The following is an 18,768-nucleotide window of genomic DNA, read 5'->3' on the forward strand; positions in this document are numbered from 1 at the left end:
GGTTTTTGTACGGCTGCTAGTACCACTTTATATGAATTCGCTACTCTTCTACGCGAGAATCTGAAATGTGCTACTCTTCCACGCAAAAATCTGAAATGTGCTAGTCTTCCACGCAAATAGTGAAATGTGCTACTCTTCCACGCAAAATTCTAAAATCTGCTACTCTTCCTCGCGAAAGTGAAATGTGCTAGTCTTCCACGCAAAAATCTGAAATGTGCTACTTTTCGACGCGAATAATGAAATGTGCTAGTCTTCGACGCGAATAGTGAAACGTGCTAGTTTTCCACGGTAATTTGAGATGTGCTACTCTTCGTTGGGAGCGACGATATATTCTTACTTGGCAATATTCTCCGCACAAAGTTTTTGTTTACGCGGCAGCGGCTGCAAGCAAAGTAAAAATAGTGCAAATATCGCCTGAGGATCGTAGGATTTCAATAAAATTAGCTACACAAAGAATAGTTTAATTCCTTTAAAGGAAAGACGTTCGCTTTATAACCAAAGAGTTACATAACACATTACTGATTTTGGTGCGGCACATGTTAAAGCTGGTTCCCACTGGGAAAATAGGTAAGCACCTTACGAGGTAAGCCATAATTTCTTTCAGTTTTTAGTACCAAAATTGTCATCATGACCAGCGTAATCTACTAGTAAAGCACAAAATGAACACCTCCGGCGACACATTACGTTGTCAGTTGCAAAATAACGTGCAGCCGAAGTAATTTCCAAGCACCGAACTACTCCGAGCGACTGCTCTGCATTACACGTAACTTACTTTGTAAAGCGACTCAGAAGTATGTTTGATAGCAAATGTACATTTTAAATTCCTACTTACATAAGGCGGCCATGCCTTTGTAAAAGTAAGGGACGTTCGGCAGGGAAATGGTAATGACTGCCAGGTGAAGAGTAAGTTGCTAATAAGGTATTATTACGTGCTCCTAATTCCCACTGGGTTTTGATAAACTTTTTTGTGCTGATTACGAATCTGTAAGTATAAAGTTTCCGTCAGCTCCAGATTTTGCGAAAAACGCTCTAGCCAAAAAAGAAAATCTGATAGAACATTCCACTTAAGCTTAAATTAAAGCAAGAACTCTTGACTACTATCCCTGTACCTTGACCTGATGGACTCTTATATTTATTTATTTAACAATAGCAAAATACTGGAGTATTGTGCTATTGAAAGAAAAAAAAAAAATGTGTCAAAGTCCGTTTTTTCTGTTAAATAAATAACTAGGGCCAAGGTGCAGAGATGGTATTTTCAGGGATTGTTGTCGAAAATTCAAGCCTTAATTCAAGCCTAAGTAGAAGGGGTTTCTCACTTTTTGCTTTATTGCATCAGGTACTCAAATTTCCCCAAAATCAGTTTTTTCCGTACTATAAATGACTATAAGTGACCGTCAGATCAAAGCACAGGGATGGTATTTTCAGAGATAGTAGTCGAGAGTTCTTGCTTAAATTTAACCCTCCGCTACTGACGTGACCGAAGTTTCCCTTTTATATTGACGTGTAGTCTCTCAGACACCAATTTTGCAGATCAAAAAATATATCGGTAATTTACAGAAACACGAAAACTGAAATCGATTATTGCAATAGTCACTTAACAGAAAATTTGAGTATTACTAATTTTTGGATAATGGGCGTGGCACCGCCCCCTTGGTGCACTTAATAACCTCGGTACGGAAGAGCTATTCGGTGAAGATTATTCAAATCGGTCTAAAATTACACCTGCTTCCCTTATAACGGTAAATTTCAGATTACAAAAAGTATTTCAATAACTCGATTTTGGTTTTTTTTTCTAGAGCTTCTCAAAATTAGTTTCGGTGGGGGAAAAAGGACAAACAATGCCAGCCGCTGTTGACGACAACCCATTGTTGGTTCTTCCGTCCGCGTTTATACCAAGCGTATTGGTTTCGTTAATACGTTTTGTTACAATGCGCGCCTTTCGATTACAAGGAGTTAATTTTTGGAATTCTAAATTCACCGGTATCTGTTTTGCGTATCTGATTCCTTTCCGTCTTTCTGAAACGAGAAATCTTTAAATTTTTTCATTAATTTAAGTTTTCCGTTATTATTTAAATAATTTATCGGAAATGTCTTGTTAGCTTCTTTAGCTAGGCCTTTGTTGTTTACTACTTCGTTGTCTTGAAGGTAAACACCTTTTGTATTCTTTAGTATTTTATTCACCACTATTTCTTTCGGATTGGAAAATTTAGACCCAACCTGTGGATTTTTTGCCATTTGTTGGCATTTCACATAACCGAAGTTAAGAGGCTTTATTTCGGCTTTACTCCGAACATAGTTCCAAGGAAATTCGGAACTCTCTATTTTTGGCAGATTATCACAAGAAAAAATGTTCCCTGGAACAAAATCTAATGCCTCGTCAAACTAAGCTCTTATTTGATCAAATAAGTCTGCTAAAATTGTTATTTTCGGCTTCTCCTATATATTCAATATAGGCATTTTGAGCCTTCTTGTAGTCTTCCAAAAGACTCGCTTTTGGAATTCTATTTTTTAAATATCTTTCGACAGATCACTTCGATGCCGATCCTCCCTGTTCCAGCTTTGCAGGTTGCCATTTTATTATTATTTATTATTATTTGCAACCGTATATATATTATCGACGCGATGTATGTAAATAAAACTTTTAATTAATAGACTACGCGATCGCGTCGGGGTCACCATGAAAACGCACCATGGATGACCAGCCCGCTATGAAGTGAAACCATCGAGTTTCTAATAGAGAATCTTTATTTATATAAGATTCTAAACCTAAATGCCTACATAACTAATCTACTGTACATAACACTTCCATTGTGCTATGCACATATAACTCAAACCTAGTTAAACACCAACATGCATCCAGACACTGTCCAAGGTCGCATCACATAGTGAGACTTAAAATACAATGCATATTTCGTACTTTTGGCTGTGCACATAAACGTAATCCACAAATAATGCACTCAAGCATATCTTACCGAAGTGATAAGTGTCGCTTGGTTTGCTTTTCCTTACCAAACATTTAATTTCTTTCTTTACATCAAGGAGTGGGAAATATGCCTGTGATGCATGCAACATATGCGCACACTTGAATACACCAAAATATACGTATATGCTGCGATTGTCCCTACCAAGATGCAACACATGGACACAAACGTATGCACATACAGACATGTATGGATATGCGTGTTGCTGTTCATAAGTAGATATGAACATAGGTTACAAGGTTTTATCGAGCGTATTGTGTAAAAGACTGAAGCCTACCGTCAATGAACTGGTTGGGCCTTATCAGTGTGGCTTTAGACCTGGCAAATCCACCATAGACCAGGTATTCACAATACGCCAAATCTTGGAAAAGACCCGCGAGAAAAGGATCGACACTCACCACCTATTTGTCGACTTTAAAGCCGCTTTCGACAGCACTAAAAGGAGTATATATGCCGCTAGGTATGGCATCCCCTCAAAACTCATACGGCTGTGTAAAATGACGTTGAGCAATACCACCAGCTCCGCCAGAATTGGGAAAGACCTCTCCGAGCCGTTCGCCACCAAACGGGGTTTCAGACAGGGCGACTCCCTTTCATGTGACTTCTTTAATCTGATGTTGGGGAAGATAATAAGAGCTGCAGAACTGAACCGATCAGGAGCAATTTACTACAAGAGCGTGCAATTGCTGGCTTGTGCCGATGACATCGACATCATCGGTAACAAAAATTGCGAAGTCTGTTCTGCCTTTACCTAGTTGGATAAGGAAGCAAAGCGAATGGGTCTGGTGGTAAATGAGGACAAGACGAAGTATCTCCTGTCATCAAACAAACAGCACATTCGAGCCTTGGCACCCACGTCACGGTTGTTACACAGTTAAAATTTCGAGAAAGTAGAGAATTTCGTTTACTTGAGAACCAGCATTAACACCGATAATAATGTCAGCATGTAAATCCAATGCAGAATTACTCTTGCCGACAAGTGCTGTTTTGGACTGAGTAGGCAATTCAGGAGTAAAGTCCTCTCTCGACGTACGAAAACCACACTCTGTAAATCACGTGCTGGTATATGGCGCAGAAGCATGGACAATGACAACATCCGATGAGGCGGCTCTTGGATATTCAAGAGAAAGATTTTGCGGAAGATTTACGGGCCGTTACGCGTTGGCGACGGCGAGTACCGCACACGATGGTACGATGAGCTGTATGAGCTTTACAGCGACATGGCCATAATGCAGCGAATTAAAATACAGCGGCTCCGCTGGCTTGGCTATGTTGTTCGAACGGACACCGACGCTCAAGCTCTGAAAGTGTTCAACTCGGAAACCGCTGGTGGTAGCAGAGGAAGAGGAAACTTGCACTTTATTATACTAAAATTTAATGGCTTACAAAACTGCAACTGCATTGTTTTGAACAATTCTAGAAAATCTACTAATGTTCTACAAAGCTTGAAATTTTGATTTAGGTACAAGTATTTTTTTAAACTAATAAGTTAAATTATCATAAAAAAATAATAAACGTTTTTAAAATAATTGAAAGTAGCTTGTCAAAATGTATTTTCCATATCATTCTCAAGTTTTATTCTCTTTGTTTTGTTTTAAATAAAAGAAGTTATTTATTTTTATTCTAAAAACAAAACTGTATTTTCGTTTTCGATGCTTTCCGCTTTTTGGCCACAGAAATCTGGTCACCGTACATATACCTTGCACACCATATCGTCACTACACACGAATAAAGGCGCGATAGTGTTTTGACGGCGAAAAAAGGCGTTTAAAAATATTTTGCGAAAAAAGATGCTTATAAAAAACTTTGGCAAAGTATGTTAAGAGTCTTTGATGCTGAAATTTTTTATGCGTCTTTTTTCGCCGTCAACTTTTGAGCTCGCGCCTTTATTCGTGTCTAGTGACGATATGTAAAAGGAAAATATTAAGAAGCGCGGTAAAGTAAAAATACTGTAATTAAATATTTAAATTACGAAATTAAACTTGTTTATTTAAAAAAAATAAATACCCAATCGAAAACGAAAATTACTAAAATTAATATTAAAAATAAAAAATACAAAATTACTAAATATATACATAAATGCGTAAATAATAAAAACTCGAAAGAGAACATCGCGTGTTCATTGTGGTAATACAAAGCCAAGTAAGTGAGGATCCGAACAAACTCAAAAAAAATAAATAAAAAAAATACGTGTCGCTTTTTTTATCACAAATAACAATATTCTGATGTAGCATTTATGAATTTCCAAAAAGAGTGTTTTTTATGAACGACTCTAATATATATAGATATATATATAATCGGTTTCCAGTTTAATTGCACTGAGAAAAACAGTTATAATTTTCGTATATACATAAACACCGGCTGATACAACTACAGTGAAAGAGCAAAAAGCTAAGACTTAAATCCATTTAAAAGTACCAACAATGGTTAATACCCACAAAACTCCTCAAGGCACTCCTGCAGAATCTTCTCGACCAAAACAGGGTGACAATCCAAAAAATACTAAAGACCACTCAGCCGCAAGATTTATTTCAGACGGTGACGGTCTAATAAGATACTGCACTATATTTTCCTGATCAATTCAAGATAATTCAGAGTCGGGTCTGGATATTAAAAACAATAATCTTGAATTATCGAAACGGATGATTCCGTTTTTCCCGAAAATTTTAAAGTTTCGGCTTCGGCCAAATACGAAACCAGCCTTGACCAATACGAAGAAACAAACGCAATGATTTCCGATCAGCTTAAATTATTAAAATCTATCAGCGCACTTACTCCACCCCAGATAGTAGAAATACCCCAAGCGCAAGAAGAAAGTTCAGGTATTTACCTTAAAGTGCCATCATGTGATCAGTGCTGCCATAACTTTTTGGGCGAACCGGCTAAATTGGCAAATAAAACCGGCTAAAATGTTTCAACTAAATTTCACATGTTTTATTTAAATAAATCACGAGTGAAAAGACTATTTCTTGGAGAGAAGTTACAAATTCGAGCCGGAAAAAATTTTGCCAGCAAGAATTGTACAATTAGGAAAAACATATGATATGGAAAAACATGGTTGGATTTTTTGTCGACGATAATTTGAATAAACAAGTTCGTTAAATTTAAAAATTTACAAACTGGAGCGATTTTAAAATGAAAAGTGTAATACACATAAAAAACGCTGTAAAAATTACCCTTCAATTTTAAGGCAGTAAAACAACGACCTTAAGTTAACATCAACCGAGGCCATATGTTGACAAGGGATGCAAAATCACAGTTATACAAAAGAACTGGTCAGATTTTTCAGAAATCCCTTCAATTCTGATGTAAAATATGATGCCAAAAGACTGCAGATCTCCCATTTAGATGACCGCAGATGTCTCGTAGGACTCCCAGAGAGTTTTGCTTTACATAGAAATTTGTGCTCTTTTATTTTCATTTTGACTCACTTCAGTGTTGGTTCCTTTAATTCAAGTTGGCATTCGGTTTTTGGAATTTAAATAAGTTCTCAGCAAAAAAGTTTGTTTAAAAAAATACATATGTGTATATATGGGGTATTCACAACGGTGTCGTAAGTGTCGTATTGTTGTGTGTCGTAAACTTTAAACGAATAAAAAATATACTAAGGGGGTTCGAAAAGTACCATCAAAGTCATATTATACATTCTCGCAGTGCTAAAAAATAGTTGGTTGTGGTTTCAAGTTATATTAACATTTATTTAAGCTTTTAAGGTTTACGGCATACAACAATACGACACTTACGACACCGTTGTGAATCCCTCAATAGTGCTTGAAAATATCAATTTTTCCCTTACCTTAAACCTTTGGGAGTGGGCAAAAATGATGTTTTGTAATTTAGGCAGAATTGAATATGCGCTATCTGCGAAGACAATATCTACATGTAATATTTATTCTGTTTGTTGGCACTATATCAAATCTTAAGAGTCTTAACAGTGAAACGAATTCATACTTTCTAAGTTTGCGAATAAAACTTCACACTTAAAATTAAGACATTTATAACAAACATTTTATGAAGAAAACCCCTTCTTCGTTTAAAATAAAAATAATCGAAATCGGCCCAATTTCATAAAATCCTGCCTGACATGAAAATTTTCTCCACGATAAGGCTAGTAGCCATTTCTAACAGATTTTGGGTCGCTTAGTCAAAAATGGAAACATATACATAACATATTTGAAATTTAAGAAAACAAGGCAAATAGCAAAATCGGCTAAAAACGGCTAATTTTTTTCTGCAAAACGGCTATCAAATCGGCTGCCGGCTAAATCGATATTTCTCCGGCTGCTTGCTATCGCAACCGGCTAAATCTAGCCGGAAAACGGCTAAAATGGCAACACTGCATGTGATACAGAAGTATTTCACGGAGGTTATGAAGAATGGCCGTCCTTCCGGGACATGTATACGGCCGTGTACATAAACCATCCACAACTGTCTCAAGCACAAAAACTGTACCACTTCAGGTACAAAACAAAAAGTCAAGCGGGTAGTATAGTTAAACAATTCGCACTAAATGACGACAATTTCAATCTGGCTTGGGATGCACTCAAATCAAGACACGAAAATGAAAGAGTACTGGTCGATAATCAAGTAACAATTTCAATAAACTTGCCAAAAATTTAAAAAGGAACTAGCGAAGAATTCATAAAATTACAGTCCACTGTTACAAACTGTTTATCCGTGCTAGAAACTCAAAACAAAGGAGCTTCAATAGATCGCAATCATACATAACTGAAAATAAATATGCGTCATGCGAATTGTGTAAAGGAGGCCACAAATTAAGATCTTGCGAGAGATTCAAAAATCTCACAGTCGACGAAAGAAATGAATTCGCTAGAAATCTTCAAGCTTTGTACCAATCGCTTATCGCAATATCACAAGTTAAAAGACTGGGGGAGTAAATTTAAATGCGTTTATTGCCAAAGGAGACATCATTCGATGCTCCACATAACTAACTTCACAAACACACTCCAAAAAAGCTTGAATTCTTTCAGAACTACTGGGCCAGAATACTGCGAAGCTCAGAACCCCGAAAGAACACAGAAGCGACAATGCTGCTCAAAAGCAGCAAACGTACAAACTCTGCATTCACACATTGAAAACAATATTTTTCTTCCCACTGCAATTATCTCCATCGAACATCGAGGTTAATTATTCTAACTTAGAGCTTAGAACTTAGCCCATTGCGGTTGTAAGAATAGAAGCGCAAGCTATAGTTCTGCCGCAACTCACAAATATGCCCCGTAGCCATGCAATAATAATCCCCAAATATCGACAAAAAATCGCACACCTCAACCTGGCAGACTCCAACTGCCACACACCCGCTCAAATCGATATCCTATTAGGCAGCGACCTAATCCCCCAAATCATGCTTGAAGGCATTGAATAATACTATCCTTGGCTGGATTCCAAGTGGCCAAGTAACAGAACAAATTGAAAATGTGTACAACTTAAGGTAGGAATATTCCCAATAAACACTCCATCTCAAAATTTAAAAGATTTTGGAAGTTAGAACTAAGGAGTCCCGATACCACATGATCCCGCCGATCAATTGCTCTGACAATATTTGCGGATCCCGTGACTTCAGCCAGACAAACCCAAATGTCTACTTATGTAGAAATTCTGCATTATGTATTACCAGCTGCGCACTCAGATCATGGCAGCATTTCTACCTGAATACTGCAATTTCGCTCTGCCCTTCCCTATCACTGGTATTTACCTTCCTGGTGTTTTTCAGTTAAAGGTGACTTCTAACTTTACGAAGGGTCATGTGGCCGTCTTTGTATATTTTCCGACAAAGACCGTACACCTGGAATCGAGTTCGGACTAAAATTGCGGCATTTGTTATAATAATCTGCCGGTGAGGATTTTAACATAGTTAACTTTTAATATCTGCACTCTCGCAAGATCCCTCCAAATTCAATGCCCTCATATCTATGTTTAATAAAAAAAAAAGTAAAAATACTGTAATTAAATATTTTAATTGCGAAATTAAACTTGTTTATTAAAAAAAAAATACCCAATCGAAAATGAAAATTACTAAAATTAATATTAATAAAAAAATAAAAATTTTAACAAATATATACATAAATACGTAAATAACACTGTACAGCACTCGGCTGGGTATTGGACCAAATCAACTTTTTTTAAGAGATTGAGTCATAAGCAAAGAAAGTAATTTCTCCGTTTTTCGAAGTTAGCCTCCGCAATCGAGATATGGGCCTTCGAAGTTCGAAATTGGACCTTTGGTAAAAAACTATTTTTAATTATTGCGTGTAAAAAGCAAAATTTTGAACTGATTTTTTAAAAATTGTTATCGTTGTAAAGGTGATTTAATCCCCTTTCCTGTGATATGCATATTTGTATACTTCGTATATAAAAAATTGAGAAAAAAAAACATTTAAATGAAAAAATACATTTTTTGTATAAAAAAAATATTTTAAACAAGAAAATTACTAACCGATTTTTAAAAAATTGGTATCGTTGTAAAGGCGATCAAACTCCCTTTCTTCATATATGCATATTTGTATACTTCGTTAATAAAAACTTGAGAAAAAACACTTTAAAGGAAAAAATAACTATTTTTTCAAAAAATATTTTAAACAAAAAAAATCTCAACGATTTTTAAAAAGTTGGCATCGTTAAGGCGATTAAAACTCCTTTCGTCTAATATGCATATTTGTATACTTCGTATGAAAAACTTTGAGAAAAAACACTTAAAAGGAAAAAATAACAATTTTTTCTGATAAAAAAAGGTGCAGAAAAACTACTAATTAGTAATACAATTGAATACCGTATTTAAGTAAAAGAAATAATTATTAGTGCATTAAGCATTAATTCGTTCTTGTTCACCCACAGCCCTGTTAAAAATAAAACAAAAGTATATGTAACAGAAGTCTAAGGCATATAAAAATATAAAAACACCATGGTTTTTGATTTTTTACATAACTGGTATATATAAAAATTCAAGGTAATTTTCTGTTTTATTTAAATAAAGTATTCAATTGTATTACTAATTAGTAATTTTTTTGTTTAAAATATTTTTTATAAGAAAAATTAGTATTTTTTCCTTTTAAGTGTTTTTATCAAATTTTTATATACGAAGTATACAAATATGCATATCAGAAGAAAAGAGGTTTAATCACCTTTACAACGGTACCAATTTTTTAAAAATCGGTTGGTAAATTTTTTGTTCAAATTTTTTTTAATAAAAAAAGGTATTTTTTCCTTTAAATGTGTTTTTTCTCAAATTTTTATATACGAAATGTATGTACAAGTATGCATATCAGAAGAAAGGGGATTTGATCATCTTTACAACGATACTAATTTTTTAAAAAACTGTTAGTAATTTTTTTGTTTAAAATATTTTTCTTTATGCAAAAAAGGATTTTTTTTTAATTTAAATGCGTTTTTTCTAAAATTTTTATATACGGAGTATACAAATATGCAAATCGGAAGAAAGAGGGTTTAATCGCCTTTACAACGATATATATATTTTTTTTAAATCAGTTCAAAAGTGTTTGCACTATAAGGAATTTAAGACCGGAACTTTGACCCCTTATAGCACTATTACAGGTGCTAAGTTTGCAAAAGAAATGTTATATACCATTTAAATAAGAGCAAAAGGAAGACTACGTCTATATTTTTAGGTTTTTAGTTAACATGCAATAAATAAATATAATTTTTTACCAAAGGTCCTATTTCGAACTTCGAAGGCCCATATCTCGATTTCGGAGGCTAACTTCGAAAAACGGAGAAATCACTATTTTACCTATGACTCAATCTCTTAAAAGAAATTGGTTTGGCCCAATACCCAGAAAAAAAGTTGATTTTGCCGTACAGTGTAATAAAAACTCGAAAGAGAACATCGCGGGTACATTGTGGTAATACAATCCAAGTGAGGATCCGATTGATTGCACGGATATATATATATATATAATCGGTTTCCAGTTTAATTGCTATGAGAAAAACAGTTATAATTTTCATATATGGGCAAATCTAAAAAATAGCTACACTTTCCAAAAAAAAAATTCGAACCACCCTCATCAGCATAAAAAAGCCGCCTTTAGACAAATGATCAATAGAATTGAGCAAATACCACTAACAAAAGAAGGATACAAAAACGAACTGAACGCAATATATGCCATAGCGGCTAATAACGGATACAAGAGAGATCTGGTAGAGGAAATCCGAAGGGAGCACAAAAACAGAAAGCCACAGAAAGAAGAAAACAATGACACAAATTGGGCGGTATTAGCCTATACTGGAAAGTCAACGTACAAACTAGCAAATCTGTTCCAGAAGCACAACCTTCGCACATCATTCAGAGCAAATAACAACGTAGGACGGATACTACGGAACACCACAAATCAAGAAGACCCATTGGATAAACAAGGAGTGTATAAACTAACTTGCGAATCCCAGCATAGTTATATAGGTCAAACAGGACGTAAAATAAAAACAAGATTTCGCGAATATATAAGGGACTATAACAAAAAGACACAGAAACCGAGTGCAATACCAGAGTAAAATTTTGCTAACCACATGTTTAACAACAAATGTTCACCAACGCAAATAAGAAAGTCAGCGAAACTACCGTACCGTACAAAAAATATGGAAATATACAAACTAAAAACCTTCGACGGCAAAATAATAAACGAACAAACAAATACCGCGTCGGATATATTCGAACCCTTAAAATTAATTTACGAGAAAAAGAAAAATAACAACAAAACAACAGGCATGGACACTCCGAACAAACCACAAAGTACCACCAGGACAAAAATCACCGACTTTTACCTACCTGCAGGCAAAAACTATACAGAGACAACATAACGGATGTTAATATCGAGACAGCGAAGATTAACCTATTACCTGCTTCTGAAATAAAAAAGGACACCATGGCATTTCTAATAATTAATCATCGACGAAAATCACATTACATAAGATAAATGAACATAAATTAAGGACAAAAACTCGAACCAGACAGAACGAAAAATGACACTGAAGATGACACAATGCCGAAACCGGTTTGTCTGCAAACCAAACTTGACAAGGGATGACGGAAATTCGTTCCAAAATAAATCATCTTACCACCCTGTCGGAAAAATCAACCAACACCAATACACAAAGAATTTTACTTTTAAATTTGTGAGTATACCTATGTTTTATATATCATTTTTTTCGTAATATCAATCGATTAATATAAGTGTAATTCATTTTCATCAAGTGCTTCAAAAGTTAGACGAGAAATAGAAAACAAAAGAATAAGCTGGGTTCACATTATGCTGTTGAAGTTGTAAATTTTGAGCAAAGATTTTGAAAGTTGAACTCTCTTAATTGGGATGCTCTAAATACAATGGCATACCCCGTTTTACCAGATTGGCTCCGGTTTCCGAAATAACGCTACTTGAAAATTTGATTTAATTTTAACTATTTTATATTTATTTTACTAAAATTTTGCACATAATGGTTTTTTAATATTACCTTTATTATTCCTTAAAATTATCGAAATGGGTTCACTTTAACATATAGGTCTAATACAACTGATTACTCAGATATGTGTTTTTGCGCCATAACTCTAACTTCACATCTGAATAATAAATTGTATGCATGCTATATGTTAAAGTGAACCTATACTAAATTTTTACTTGCTTAATTGGAGGAGTTATAACGCAAAACAACGTCTCTGAACAACCAGTTGTATGGGAGCTAGATGTTAGAGTGAACCGATTTCGATGAAGTAAAATCGTGTGCAAAATGTTAGTAAAATATCTTCAAAGCTGAGGGAGTTTTTTTATATAATAGTTAAAATTTAAGCGAAGTTCAAGTACCACTATCTCCAAAAGTAAAGCCAATCGGGCAACACTGGGGACGCCATAGAATTTAGAAGACTCCTATTAAGTAAGAGCAACTATCAGAACCTTTTTCGAAAAAAATTTGATTAGATACCAAGCTCGAAATATTCTGACTCCAAGAAGGAGCATAATTAAAAGTACTAAATCAGGGTTTTTACACACTTCTAGAAAAAATTTTTTTGAAGCGTTTTACAGGTATATGTCGGCCGCTGTGTGTGTGTGTGTAGTGGTAAGCAGTGCGCGCTTTCACTCATCAGCACCTAGTTTCAAGCCCTGGTCAAAGCAACATCGCGCAAAATATAGAAAAAGTTTTTTTCTTAACAGCGGTCGTCCCTCGGCAGGCAATGGCAAACCTCCGAGTGTATTTCTGCCATGAAAAACAGCTTCTCATAAAAATACAATCGCCGTTCGGAGTCGGCGTAAAACTGTAGTATTATGTAACGTTATAAGGACTAGTAGTTACAAAAATATTTAGATCGTTTCGACGTGTTTTCCAAATGTGCCTTCAATAAAGATGTTTTTGGAATAAAAATTACGCTTAAGATCGCAGAATATTTTATCTTTAAAAGTTGGTTAATTCTGAAAGCACACCCCTTGCTAAGGCATCAAATTATTCGTAATTGTTTGTAGAATACAATACATGCTTAAAAAGTTCTGAAAATTAAGTGCTTCAAAAACTATATGCGATAAACCGAAAATTTTGAACATTGTAAAAAGTGGAGTTATAGACATTGAGTTACTTGCCATTTCGTTATTTTTTAATGCACACTTTTCTTACTTACTACATATGAAGTGTACACATAAATGCTAAATGCCCATTAAATTTCAAATCAGAATATGGTGTGCTTCAAAAGTTATGACATAATTAATTGTGCCCCTCTTAAAAATTACATAAAAAATTAACTTGTTTTCATTATTTTTTTAATTTAAACACCTATAATTCAAAAGTTAAGCAGCAAATTGATCCATATTTTTTTGAGGCTTCAAGTATGCGTCAATGAATTATATCCCAAAGCAACCAGCTTGATATAGTTTACAACAGTGAAAATAGAGCTAAACAAGTAATTTTTAGCAAAAAAAAAACCGACTTAAAAAAAATATATATATATCTATATATTTCATGATCCAATGATCGGATCTAAACCAAATTAGTATGGGACCACCTCTGAGATACTACCTTTCTAAAAAGAATTATTGAAATCGGTTGACGTGGTGCAAAGCTATGCGGTAACATACATAAAAAAAAAAAAAAAAATATTCCGACGAACTGATAACCTCCTCCTTTTTTGGAAGTCGGTTAATAACACAAAGGTTACCTGTTGTTTAGATTTGCCCATTTTAACTGTTGTAAACTAAATCCAGCTGGTTGCTTTTGGATATAATTCATTGGCGTATACTTGAAGCCTAAAAAAAAATTTGGATCAATTTGCTGCATAACTTTTGAATTATAGGTGTATAAATAAAAAATAATAATGAAAACAAGTGAATTTTTTATGTAATTTTTAAGAGGGGCACAATTAATTATGTCATAACTTTTGAAGCACACCACAGTCTGATTTGAAATTAAATGGGCATTTAGCACTTATGCGTACACTTCATATGTGGTAGGTAAGAAAAGTGTGCATTAAAAAATAACGAAATGGCAAGTAGCTCAAAGTCTGTAACTCCACATTTCACAATTTTCACAATTTTCGGTTTTTCGCGTATAGGTTTTGAAGCATTTAATTTTAATAACCTTTTAAGTATGTATTGTATTCTACAAACAATTACGTATAATTTGATACCTTAGCAAGATGTGTGCTTTCAGAATAAACTAACTTTTAAAGATAAAATATTCTGCGATCTTGAGCGTAATTTCTATTCCAAAAACACTTTAATTGAAGGCACATTTGGAAAATACGTCGCAACGATCTAAATCTTTCTATAACTGCTAGTCCTTATAAAACTACATATACCTGTAAAATGCTTAAAAAAATTTGTCTCTAGAAGTTCGTAAAAACCCTGATTTACTACTTTTAATGATGCTCCTTCTTTTAGTCGGAATATTTCGAGAGTGGTATCAAAGAAACTTTTTTTCGACAAATGTTCTGATAGTTGCTCTTACTGAATTGGAGCCTTCAATTCAATGGCGTCCTCAGTTTTACCTTATTGGCTCCACTTTTCGAGATAGCGGTACTTGAAACTTTGCTTAAATTTTAACTATTTTATAAAAAAGTCCCTGAGTTTTGAAGATATTTTACTAAAATTTTGCACATAACCGTTTTTTAATATTACCTTAACTATTCCATAAAATCATCGAAATCGGTTCACTAAAACATCGAGCTCCCATACAACTGATTGATCAGAGACGTTGTTTTGCATTATAACTCCTCCAATTAAACAGGTTAAAATTTAGTATAGGTTCAATTTAACATATAGCACGCATACAATTTCTTGTTCTGATATGAAGTTAGAGGTATAGCGCAAAAACACATATCTGAGTAATCAGTTGTATTGGAGCTATATGTTAATGTGAAGCTATTGCGATAGTTTTAAGGAACTATTAAGGTAATATTAAAAAACTGTTATGTGCAAAATTTTAGTAAAATAACTTCAAAACTGAGGGAGTTATTTATAAAATAGTTAAGATTTAATCAAATTTTCAAGTACCGTTATCTCAAAAACCGGAACCAATCTGGTAAAACGGGGCATGCCATTGAATTTAGAACATCCCAATTAAGTGAATTCAACTTTCAAAATCTTTGCTCAAAATTTAAAACTTGAACAGCATAATTTGAACCCAGCTTATTCTTTTGTTTTCTATTTCATGTTTATTCCTCGTCTAACTTTTGAAGCACTTGATGAAAATGAATTACACTTATATTAATCAATTTACTAAGAGATTACGAATAAAATGATATATAAAACATAGGTGTGCTCACAAATTTAAAAATTAAAATTTTTATTTTGAAAGTGTACCTATTTTTTATATTTGCCCATATCTATAAACACCGTCTGATACAACTACAGTCAAAGAGCAAAAAGCTAAGACTTAAATTCATTTAAAAGCACCAACAATGGTTAATACACACAAAACTCCTCAAGGCACTCCTGCAGAATCTTCTCGACCTAAACAGGGTGGCAATCCAAAAAATACTAAAGACCACTCAGCCGCAAGATTTATTTCAGACAGTGACAGTCTAATAAGATACTGCACTAGATTCTCCTCATCAATTCAAGATAATTCAGAGTCGGGTCTGGATAGTAAAAACAATAATCTTGACAAACAAACAAAACAAAAACAAGTTCTTAATATTCTATTGGGGTGAATCGAAGTCGTTTTCAAGTCACGGCTCCTCTCTGCACTCTCACAAGATCTCTCCAAATTCAATGCCCTCACCCCCTGGCATATCTATGTTTAATAGACTTGTCGACTTAACCGCCATTGTTGTCACTTTAAACCAAATCTAAAATTATGCAAAGAAGACCCGTGTAGCAAAATTTAATGCATTCTTGAAACAGTGATCACTCAAATATATAAATAAAGCAAAATCCAAAAAGTTCTTCGGTAATAAGCGCACAAATTGCCCGCAATGCTACTATTCCGGTGATGCAGCAAACTCTCAACACATCACAAGCCTCATCCGTATCCATCGGGACATGATGAACCTCTACACCCCTTGCCGTGGCACACCTGGCCGCAACGATTCAGCCCACCATCAGCAGAAGTCTCGAATGCCTCTGAAGAACAACCAACTGGAGCAGTGCAAGCGCTGAGAATCATCGACGAGGAATGCCGTCAGTACCTCCAACTGAACAATTGTGGAGCTGTTCCAGAGACCACAGCGGCTTCTGGGCAAATAACTTGCCTAGGGAGGCCAGAATGTTCAAACGAGCACTTCCGTCTGACGGATCCACCGTGAACCTACATGTAGTAAACAAAATACTGACATTTGTAAATTATCTACTGGGGTGGTAGACCGCCCGGTAGTGGAAATTATTAATACTTTCCACCTGACTTTTCATCTGCAGAGCATAACAACTTCCATGACTAACGCACAGCCATGGCCGCCTTCGCATGAATGACTTTGTGTAGTACAAAAAACAATAGAGTGAAATCGTTCGTATTCGATCGTGCTTCCATTCTAATACACATGCTTTTTTCATGTGATCGTTCATCTGATCTGATACACAGCAGCTACAACTTAAGGGGCTGAGTACGTAGCTGCTCACTACCTAACTTTGTTATCTACTCGCTTCGTATCAATTCATTACTTCGGCTTCTCCTAGTTCCCACCTTCTTTAGTCAGCTGCAAATTCATTGCTACTCAAAATGCACGTGACTAGGCAATACATTTTTGTAGTAGCATGAATAACATTAGGAATACCTAAGAAATTGGCCTAGTGGGACCTTTGTACACCCACGTACCACGCTTTGAACGTACAGTCACTCACAGAAGTATGCGTAAATTAGTTTTTTCACAATATTCAAAATGTTTTCCATCATAAATCTTTTTCGCTAATTTTCATTTAAATTCTATACCAAAACCCATATAAATCATTCTTGCAAACTTTGTACAAAATTCGTAAAAATAAATCAAACTTAATGAAATTTTCATAAAAATTTCAAACTTTTTATTCAAAATTTTTAGAAAAATTTTCGGTATGCAGTTTTGTAGCCCGTTAAATTTTAGTATAATAAAGTGCAGGTTTCAAACAGCTAAAAATTACTTCTGTTTTTGTAGAATGATTTTGTTCATGCCTTATATGGAAACATGTCCATGTCAAGTTAACTTTGAGGTTTTGACATAATCGTTCGTTCGCGTCCCGAGCGGACGTATCCCGATCCTCCACTATCCCATTGTGTTCAATAAACCTATATTTTTGCAATTAAAGCCGGACTTCTCTATTATACTTTCCATACGTGGATTTTTTAAAGTGTAATCCAGCTAAAAGATATGAAGGCAAATGTTCATATAAGTTTGCACAAAAAAAATTATATACCGTTTAAATACGAGCAAAAGGCGGACCTCTCCATATTTTTACTTTTTTTGTTGTTTACATACAATAATTAAAAATATTTTCTTACCATAGGTCCAATTTCGAACTTCGAAGGCCCATATCTCTATTTCGGAAACTAACTTCGAAATACGGAGAAATTGCCTTTTTAATTATGACTCAATTTCTTAAAAACAAATTGCCTTTTTAATTATGAGTCAATCTCTTAAAAACAAAGATTCCCCGAATTACAATCGCGAATTACCCTATTCACACGGGCACATTCTTAATTCGATTTGACCGTTCTCTGTCTCTGTGTATTTTTTCTTCGCTACAAAAGTGATGCAAAATGCTAAATTGCTAAAAATTTATAAATTTCTGTATTAAATTGGTGATTTACACATTTACTAACGTTACTTTTAGTACTCAGAAAAAGTGCCAGTTTAGTTTTGATTTGTGAACTGGTTTCGATAAATTTCCGATTAAAATTAGACGCGGCAGCGATTTGTTCGTAATTCGCAATTACGTAATTCGGAAGGGTAATTGGAGTGCGAATTTGGAATTAGAGAGCGAACTACGTAATTGGTGTGCCGTGGGATAGCCGTATTAGAAGTAGTAATAGTGTGGAATAAAAAAAAAAAAAAAAAAAAAACTACAGCATATAACTTCAGTCGAAATGAACAGAAGCGCTTAAGAGCAAATTCATTAAAAAAGGCAAACAACTATAGACGTAATTACTCCTGCCCTTAATCTATTTCAGGTTCCCCCTTCGTAAAGTCTAAATTAACCGCTTTGCCTTTCTTTTGGTTTCGAAACTGATCTAATTCTGCACCAGAATGAGGGTGTCAATCTATTTAATAACTGTTTGATACCAGTATTACTAGAAGTAGGAGAGATAAAATATTCCATTTGGTGTTCAGTTTGAATTCATAATATTACGTTGTCATTGAGCCATA

This window comes from Rhagoletis pomonella, unplaced genomic scaffold (genome assembly GCF_013731165.1).
Source record: "Rhagoletis pomonella isolate Grant_MI unplaced genomic scaffold, Rhpom_1.0 Rhpom_scaffold_01329, whole genome shotgun sequence".
Taxonomy (NCBI): Eukaryota; Metazoa; Arthropoda; class Insecta; order Diptera; family Tephritidae; genus Rhagoletis; species Rhagoletis pomonella.